Source organism: Xiphophorus maculatus, chromosome 18 (assembly GCF_002775205.1).
Source record: "Xiphophorus maculatus strain JP 163 A chromosome 18, X_maculatus-5.0-male, whole genome shotgun sequence".
Taxonomy (NCBI): Eukaryota; Metazoa; Chordata; class Actinopteri; order Cyprinodontiformes; family Poeciliidae; genus Xiphophorus; species Xiphophorus maculatus.
Window position 1 is genome coordinate 20,074,701 of NC_036460.1, and position 10,178 is coordinate 20,084,878.

Below are 10,178 nucleotides of genomic sequence, written 5' to 3' on the forward strand. Positions count from 1 at the left end.
TGTAGAAGACGGTAAACATTTCTCAGAGAATTTGTTTAAAAGCGAAGAAATCTTCAGAGGGGTGAAAGGCTAACAGCTAATTGCTCTGGGGTTCCTGTTCTTGATGGTTTTAGCAGTTAACCATCCACAATTTCGCAGGAGACCATTCAGCTGATAATGCCTCTGCCTGATAAAATTCCCAAACACAGAACTAATCTATTTTGATGCTGTTGCAATGGTGACGTTTTGATGCAAAAAAGCTTTGCGACTTACAGCACGTCACTAAATATACTACCAACAGTGAAACTTGGTGGTGGCAGATTCATACAACATGAAGGCTGCTCTTCAGCAGGGACAGGATAATATGGTCGAAGTTGATGTGGAGATGAATGGTGCCCTGCACAGGCAAAATATTTTGAAAGCAACTCCAAGCAACAGCTCTTAATGTCAATATTAGTATGGGTTCTATAGATTTTACGTTGTATTTAGTTCATAAGAAAACTCTTAATCTTCTTTATCTTTACCCTCTGGCCCTTTTTCAAATGTTTATAAAGTAAAGGGGCGCTTTTTTGGTTTGACACTATCTCCAGGGGAAAAATAAATGCTATGTTGTGTATATCCTAATGCTAGTTGTGATCAGTTACATTTTATTTTATAGTCAGGTGTCCAGACCTATATCAAAATTAGTTGTCTACAGTTTTGCATTATCTCAACCACATAGCATCTGCGGTTCTACAATTTTCATCGGTGCCATCATTTGTTGTTCAGCTGAAAATGTAGCAAAAGTAGAGCAATTACAAAAACAAAAAAAACCCAGCTAAAACAGGGTACCAGCTAGACTAGGTGTTAAACTTTCGGACTCTCTAAGGCACAGACGTCAAACTCCAGTCCTCAAGGGCCGCAGTCCTGCAGTTTTTAGATGTGCCACAGGTACAAAACACTGGAATGAAATGGCTTAATTACCTCCTCCTTGTGTAGATCAGTACTCCAGAGTCTTGCTGATGACCTAATTATTCTATTCAGGTGTGATGCAGCAGAGGAACATCTAAAGGTTGTAGGACACCAGCCCTTGAGGACTGGAGTTTGACACCACTGCCAAGGCATATTCACCTCTTTACAAACTCATTGTAATAAGATTTCTGTCTACCAAATGTAAGGGAACTACAAAATTAACATTGGGTGGTTAACTTTGGTACAGCTCTGTTAAATGCTTGAGCATTTTGAAGACAGTATTAAGAGTTTCTTCTGTTGACATTGGATGAACAATATTCTCACAGTACCAAATTCTACAGCACAAAAATATTGATGAGAACCGGTCAGGGGAAAACAAAGAAGTCTATGTAATTAACCAAATCCAAACCATAACCCGGATTGCAGGTCTTAAACTAAAAAACAAACTGCTCTAAATACTGGAATGAACAAAGCATTTTTCCGGAGTTATGTTTTCTATTTATTTTTCTGTTAATAAAATCTACCGCTTAGCCACCAGCAATTCCCCACATGTCTCTCTTTACGAGTGTGCGTGCTTGTCTGAGCATGCCACAGAAATGCCCGATCCACCCAAAGTCTTAGTTTGACTGCCTTCATGAGTCCTTTCCCCGAGGGTGTGAAGGAGGAGGGACTGGGTAGGGCGAGGAGGGAGAATGTGGATCAGCCCAGTTAAAGTCCTTTCACATGTTCCAGTCAGCTGGAATCTCGCCTCCAGTCCAAACCAGAGCGTTACGTAACAGGTTATCGATCCATGACAGTGCACACCGGAAAACGAAGCGCCAGACGGGGGGCCGAGGCTGCTCTCTGCTGCAATACTGTCACATGGTGTCACAGCAGTGACCTCTCAGTGTCTTACTGGAGGTGAAATAATCAGCACAAACCAATTCAATGAGTCCAAGACTAAGTTAAAACGACAGAAGAGACTTTTATGATATTAATATTTAACCTTCTCAAGTGCAAAACTGCAGGCACTGGCACTATGATACTAGAAAACAGAAAGTGCCTGAGAGTAGCTTGTCAGCTTTGATAGCTACCACTTGTCCCAAACACGTCTTCTCTTGGTTACCCAGTCGGAGTGATGTCATCGCTTTCAGCAGCCACCCTTTCACCAAGCTGTCTGCATCTATCAGCGTCAGCACTTCTGTCCTTGTTTTCTCTTTCTGTTTCAAGTAAGAAAGGAGGGTGGGGTTCCCCAGACTGCCATTATTAGCTGTTCCAAGGAAGAGACAAGTAAGGATGTTTGGGAGAGAATAAAGGCTGGTGAGAGGCTGGATCAGACTGTCTGAGGATAATGTGTTCCTTTTCCAGCAGCAAGGTTAATCATATCAGTAAGTAGGCCTTGGCCCTCAGTGTGGCAACCGAGATAAAACATTGTGAAAAAGCTGTTCTCCTTACAGCGCAACTGTGCATTTGTTTGCTATCTGCTGTGTCCCAGAGAGAAATCCCCCCGAAAATGAATAAAAGAATGATATCGCAGTTAAAACATGCAAAGTCATCTTTGACACTCAAACAGAAATAAATACGACTGCAGTTCAGAAGTGAGCGCAGTCATCTTTTAAAAGAAATGAACAGCCCTGTCCCTGTGTTGTTTCCTGGTTACAGTCGAATGAATGAGGCTGACATCAGAGCTGCATCAAACTTATGAAACAGCTGGATGCCGATCTCATGAATCAATGCGGAAACAGCTGATTCCTTTCTTTGGCTTTGGCCGCGGAGACCAGGAAGGGATGACACAAAGAGTTCAGAACACTTCCTGGAACAGGCAAGCTCGGTGTGATGAGATGACAGAGACAGAGGGCAGTGGCTAAAGTCCACTGACTGCAGAAGGGAGTAGTGAAAGCTGGATAAAGGCCAGTCAACTGGGAGCTACAGTACATTCAGTCTGTAACAATAATTACACAGACAGATCTCAGAACACAGGAATATCTTTGAAGAAGTCATATGTTTGAGTTAAATAAATTTAACCTCACAGAGTCATTGCAAAACAGATCATCCATTTCAAAATGGAAAATTTGGAAATTGCACATGAAAATGCTGGTATAAAAAAGTATGCACACTCATGAGTCAAGTATGTGCAGAATGAGTTTCACTTCATGTAATTACATTCAACAATCAACTAATATCTACATTAAGTTCTTATGCACTGCCATTTTTATTATTCAGGTCTTCAAAGTTCACAAAGCTCTTTAACATGTGTTCATTTAAAACTTTAGTAATTAGTTTTGACCTAAAAGCACAAAAAAAGAACATGTCTTATTGTAATAATAATAATTTGTAGAAAAATTTAACCTTTGATTCAAGTACATTTACACACCTAAGAAAGAAGAAATTATGAGTTATTAGCAAAAATATTTTTGGTTTTCACAAAATCACTTATCGGCACCCTTAGCTCACATTCAGCTGATCACATTCAGTTCAATGTCTAGGAATGTTTAATCATTTATACTTCCTGTTTCTCTGTCATGACACAAAGGTCAATTTTCTAAGTAACTCTTCAGAACAGAAAAGATGAGAAAACATGCATTTTAAGTAAGGATTATATGTCTGAATTAGCAGAAGTAGAAAATAGCTTCTGCTGATTCATAAACATAAGTTTTTGAACCTGTTCTTACAAATGCTCAGATAATCTTTTTAGATTGCACCACATCTTTAACTCTTTGAAAAAAACAATAAATTCAAATATTAAGTTAGAGATTTTCAAGGAAGTGAAATCAGACTTGAGATTATGTTTTTCAACCAGATAATGATTAAAAACATGCAGCCAAATCAAAAGGAATAATCTTTATTCATTGAGTATTTCAGTCACCAGACCTAAATCACACAGAAAACCTGCAGAATGAGCTGAAGAAACCACAAGAGACGACTAGACAAAGATTCCTCTCTTGGTATGATCCAACCATGTAAAATGTCATAGGAGAAAAAGTGTTGTCCTGCTGGCAAAAAAGGGGTTTTCTTTTTCTTAGTGTGAGATTTTTTTTCCCCCATAAATAAAACTGCTGCTTTAGTGTGAGGTCATGGTACATAAGTAAAGGGCGAATTTATCTGAAGACTTTTACACATCATTGACTGACTGTTTCAAGTCTGACCAGAACAACACACAGGAGTAAACCTCTTTGGAACCGCGGTGGAACTTTCCATTGCTGTTCACAGAGCTGACTTCTGCAGAGAGAAGATCTGTGCTACTGTACAGGCGCGGAGGTTATTTGTTATGGGGCCTGACTGCACCGTAATGTAGGTCATTCAATCTATAATAGGGATCTGAATGAGCCGACTCGTTATTAGCTGTAGATCTATGCAAGAACGATACAGACGGTCATGAATTGAGAGGATAGATAAGAGGCACAGAAGGAAATGGATTCTTACTGTCAGAAATTAGGTCGTGACTGAAGAGAAAATTGAAATATGACTAAAGGTAATAATTTGATTGACACATAGTTTCAACATGGCAAGCTCTTTCTTAGAGATTTTTCAGTAATATGCCTTTATAACTGGATGAAGATCCCACTGTGGTGTAAATAAAAATCCACCAGAACACCAAGAACAAACAACAAGTCATAAAGTGAACAGACCATGAAGACTTTGGAGCATCAGCAAAGTTTTCTAAGGTCACAGTGGTGTTTTGTGAAAGCAGAGGATTCTGGTTTTATGTGTAGTTTTATGAAAAGTGGTGGCAAGGCAGCTGTTTTTGTTTATGTAAGTTACTAAATCCAACCACTGCTCCAGCCATAAGTGGCATCAACATCTGATTAACATTTCTCCATAAGCAGGAAATGCTGTGCCACACTCAACAATAATTGATTCATTTTCTAGAATAAAAACAGAAGGTTTTTCCCAGGAGGTTCTGCAGAGAAAACCGCTGCCCCTTGTTAATGACTTGATTAGTCATACTGAAACTCTGTGGTCCAATGACACAAAGTCCATTAAATACAGCATTTCAGTTTGAGAACTTTGGCCATCTTACCTACTGAATCTACCAGGACTTCTGCTGTGTATTAGAGGTGGCCGAGACAATGTCAGACCATCTTTAAAACTAACTAACGTTGAAACAGAACTGGACCCCGAAACATTTTAATGATCAAAATCATACAAATACATCCACCAAGGACTGGTTAAGAATTTAAAAATTTAAACAAAACAAAACAAAAAGGATGATATGGTAGTATAATCTTAGTCGCTTTAATGGTGACTGTTTTTCTGTCAGCTACAAGACCTATGAGGCATTAGTCTCTTTTTGAGATTAATGCAGTTTACATCCATTGGGGAAATGATGAGACAATATTTCTTCCCGAGACACAGTTTTTCTTCCCATCTGAGAAACTTAAAAAATGTGGATACATTGTTTTCCTTTTGAAGTATTTTATTAATATTTCATATTGGTATGATTCTGCATTTCTGTACAACAGTGTTCCCTTGAAACAAAAGAATATTTTATTTCGGGGTGAACAAACCCCAATGTTGAAGCTTGTTGATTGATGAGGTATGACTGGGCAACTTCAGCATTCAGCCATAACATCACTGCTTGTCTAAAGGTGTCTGTCTAAACATTATTTAAATGTCTGTGTAGTAGCAGTGCAACAAAGTGACATTTGCCTCAATGACTGGCATTTAGTCAGACAGTGCCCTTTGGGTGAAAAATAAAATTTTATATATATATATATATCACTCCTCTATCTGCGACCTTGTGGAGCAACGCATGCCTTACATTTTTTATCTCTCCAATAGAGGAGGTCATGTCCAGTTGGTCTTATTCTGACACTGCATTTTCCACCTTCCCTTTGAGTGTTGCAAGTTTGTACTCTGCTCCTTTAAAATACTGCAGTGTCATCTCGCATGCATCCAGCTTTTGCTGAGTCATTGGGTTCAGAGTGCTTTTGTAACCTCAATCCAGCAGTGCCTCTCATTGGCCTCGGTTTCCACCCTGCACTCTGAACGGTTAGCTTTGCAAATCGGTTTCTTTTTGCCACGAGTGTTTCTTAAAGAAGCAGAGGCTTTCCCCTATGACTGATGGCAGGAAAGAAGGTCTTTTCAAGCGGTCAGGATCCACGATGTTAAGGGTTTAGCTGTGGAAGAGAAAAGTAAAGTGTGTTGTGCAAGGGGCAAAAAGAAATTAGAAAGTGGATGGGTGGAGAAGACGAACAAAATCAGTGGCTGTGTGTGAGCTACATCGGCTAATCAGTGAGAGATTTCATATGCAGGAAAAAAAATTACCTGTTCTAAAGTGAAGGATTTGCTGTACCATCATATTCATCCATATACTCTTTAAGGAAAGCCTCGACTCATATTTCACAAAACTAGAAATCTCTGTAAAACTGTTATGAGTGGCTGTCATGTCACTGAGTAAAAAAAAAAAAAAAAAGATTTTAAAAATGATCTGATTTTTATAAAACCTCTTAGAGTTTGTTTTTTTCATATAGAGACATGTAAAAAAAATAGCATACTCCAGTGAATATTCAGTTAATTTGTTTAAGGAATGTTAGCAAAGATTGTCTAATATTTTGTGAAATGATGATGATTCATTTAATATTCAGTCTTTTATTATGAAATATTCACATCTTGGTGTCATTTAGGTGGTTTAGCTGCAAATAAACAATGTTTAATGTTTTAAACACAAAAATTAGGTCTCTGGTTGTGAAAACACCCTACACCAAACAGCTGGAGTTTCCTCGTTTAGCTGAAATAACTTAATTTAAATATTTAGTTTTTTTAGGTTTTTTTTTTTTTTGTTTTTCCCATTCCCCATCTTAAGCTGAGAAATGTTTGAGGAATTTTTTGCATGTTCAGCCTGTTTCAAGCCTTTCCAAAGCACATCAAAGAGATCGAGATATGGCCTTTGACTCAGCTGAGGAATTTTCACCTTCTTTTGGCATCTTTCTCTAATACTTTGTAGCATTCATGGTGGATTCCATGATGTTGAGCTGGTCCGGTCCTGCTGCAACAAAGCATCCTCTAAACCAGAGGTGTCAAACTCCAATCCCCAACAGCCAGAGTCCTGCAAACATTACGTTTATCCCTGGTCTAACACACATGAATGAAATGACTAAATTTTTTCATCAATGTGCAGTCCACTTCTACAGAGTCCTGCTAATAATTTAATTTTTTTTTAAATTGTGGGGTAGTTGAAGCCGAGAAACATCTCCACGTTCCAGTACACTTGCCTTTGAGGACTGGGGTTTCACACTTGTGCCCTAAACCCTGACTCTTTCGGTTCAGTGAACCACACAACTGGCATTAGCTTCAGTTCCTGTGTGAGTTTCACATCAACAGTGGCAATCAGTCCTTAGCATGGTGTAGCCATTGGACAACCATTCACTGCCTGAGGATCAACAGTTTCTGGTAGAGTCAAGCCCAACAAACTCCTGGGTGGTTGTAGAGTATATACCTTCCTCATTCCTAGACCTCAGTGCTCTCTGAGCTTCACAGGGTGGATTTCTGGTGTTTTCCATACCACCCTAGTTTCACTCCTCCAAGTCTCACCTCCCTCTGGATCTCCTCCAGATTCTCTGTTTTCCATCAGCCTGCCTGCTCTCCAATACACCACGTTCAGGAAAATATTGGATCTCACAAATAATCCATCCAGCTTTTACGTCCAGTGAATCTGCTCCGACCTCCTCGTTGGAAATTATCTTTTGAATTACAGGACAAATCCCTGTTCTATTCAAAATCTTTTTCCAGACGCTGACACAAACCCAAACTCCTTCATATTTCCATGTTGTAACTAAACCTTCTTACCTTCTTAAAATGCTTCTGTCTTTGATTCCGCATGTTAATCAGGAAATTGCTGAAATCACGAAACAAGAGGCCATTTTAGGTTCTGTTATGACATTTTAAGGTTTTTATGGCTTATTTAGCATCTTACAGTCTACTGTCGGGGTGAACCTGGTTGAGATGTCCTTAATTTCCATAGCAGACTCAATATGGGTCCAGGCAGCTCCTTAAAGAATTACTGTGGTATTTGTTCCCCAGTCAGGAGCAAGCTAAACTTAATGTCTATTAAACTTTGAAAACTTTTATTTTTTTTTACATTGCTGATGTAAATGTGATTACAACAACATTCGAGTCATATGTACCTTATGTGAAATGCCTGTGTGTAATTTTCGTCATCAGAAGTGTGAATGACTGTGTAGGAGTCTTCATCTATTCCTCACCCAAGATTACTTTTGTTTTACATTTTTCCCATTTTTATTTAGATCACGTACAATTTCAGTAAAATCACTGGAATGATTAAATAATCAACATTTTTCAGATATTGGCTCCTTCGTCTCAAAACTAGACTGCTGCCAGAACAAATCTCTGTTGGGATCTTTCAGTGTGAAGTTTGCATGTTCTCCATGGATATCCGAGTTCTCTCTCAGACCTAATCCTTCAGACTGAAACCATGAATGTTATGTAAAGTGGTGACTCTAAACTGCTCTTATTTGTGAGTGTGTATGTGTGTGGAGTAGTGTTGCTTGCCTGTGTTAGCCCTGCAGTATAATTGCAACATGTCTAGGGCGTACCCCGCAATCACTCTGTCCATCCATGTTGTGATCCCAGTTTGGTTGTTGCAGTGTGTGTTGTCTCTCCCTCTTCTTCCTGTCTATCCCACATCTGCAATCTACTACCTTACATGGCTATAATATATAAAGACCAGCACAAATCCCATGCGTTGCCAGAGTGTCCATCTTGGTTGCAGTAATCCTTCTTCTTGTGAAGCTTTCAGTTACAGACTACTCATTTTTTCTTTTCTCTTGTGTCCGAGAATCATTTAATGGTCAAGCTGTAATACTTTTTCTGAAAACTCACCACTGTCTTCAAAAACTCACCACCGCTCCTACACACCAGCTGAACCAGCTGTTACTCAATGCCAACTAGAGATCAGTCAGGTTTACAAACGCAACATATATTCTTTCAGCCTCACCTCACTATGTGATTCAGACACCCTGGAATCAACCGACCTACTCCTGTGTTGGTAACAGTGCATTAAAATAGTAAATAGAGGTCTTCATAATTCAGCTCTGATCAGTTCTCCAGAGATTCCCTAATCCCACTCCTCTCTCCTTCAGAACATTCCTTGAGTTGCATAATAAGATAACCAGCTTTTCTAGGGGATCTTTTACAATGCCCTTGTTTCTTCACCTTACTTGTAAGCTTGTGAGTTCATGCATTTGAGTAACAGATTCAGACTGTAATATCAGAATACACTTATCCATTTCAATGTCAGATTCATTTTGTTCAGGGATCCTATTCCAGTCATCTCTAGGTGAGGCGAGAAACACCCTAAGCTCGTCGCTTGTCGACCAAAGAGCCATACAGAGACAAAGGAAGCAAACATGTGATCTCACCTAGGGGTAGAACACATCATCAACTGAGAAAGGGGAGAAAACTTTGCATTCTACTGAACTATAGAAAACCTCTGACTGCCTCTGACATTTCATTAGAAGCACTTTAAACATAATAAGAACTGTTGTGACAAGCTTTTGTTGACAAGCTCTTTTCTAGAGCTTGTTGTTTGGTCCAGCAGCTCTGGCAATCAGCCTGATTGGGAGCACCTGGGCCAGTCCGCCAAGGATCTTAAACTTGACACTAGACTGCATGCCCCAGACCTCTCTCACACAGAGACCGAGGGAGGCTTGTCTACCCCGATTCCTCCTCTCGTACTGAGACAACTAAAGACACACCTCACAATGGCAATTTAAATCAGTAAACAAAGTCCCTTGAAATTTATGTCTCTGTGTGTTTTTTTTTATCACAACCAATGAGCAAGGTCATGACACTGTATGAAACAAAAAACCCTACTGTGATATAAACAGCAGCGTTGTAAAACAATGGTGTACCTTAAAACAGGGAAGCAACACATCCCTAAAACACACACACATCCCGTTATAATCAATGCATTTTACATTTGCGTGGAAAGTCTGGTATTTTTTTTTTTAGTTCTCATATTTTACATCTCTAAAGGTGCATTGTCTTCCTTGTACAGTGCATAGTTTTGTGAATGAAATCATTTGGAAGAACACAAAACTGTATGCACTGGGAAATGGCTTTGAATCATGATTTTAAAAACATATATTGTTGCTATTTGTATCAGTGCTACCTCTCTAAAGACATTAAGACAATCTACTGTGTAAAAAAGATGGAGGAAAACTGTTCAGAAGTTAGTGCTTGCAGACAAATGTTCTGTCTATTTGCTCCACATTCCTTTGGACTTGGCGTATAAGACTACTATGCAA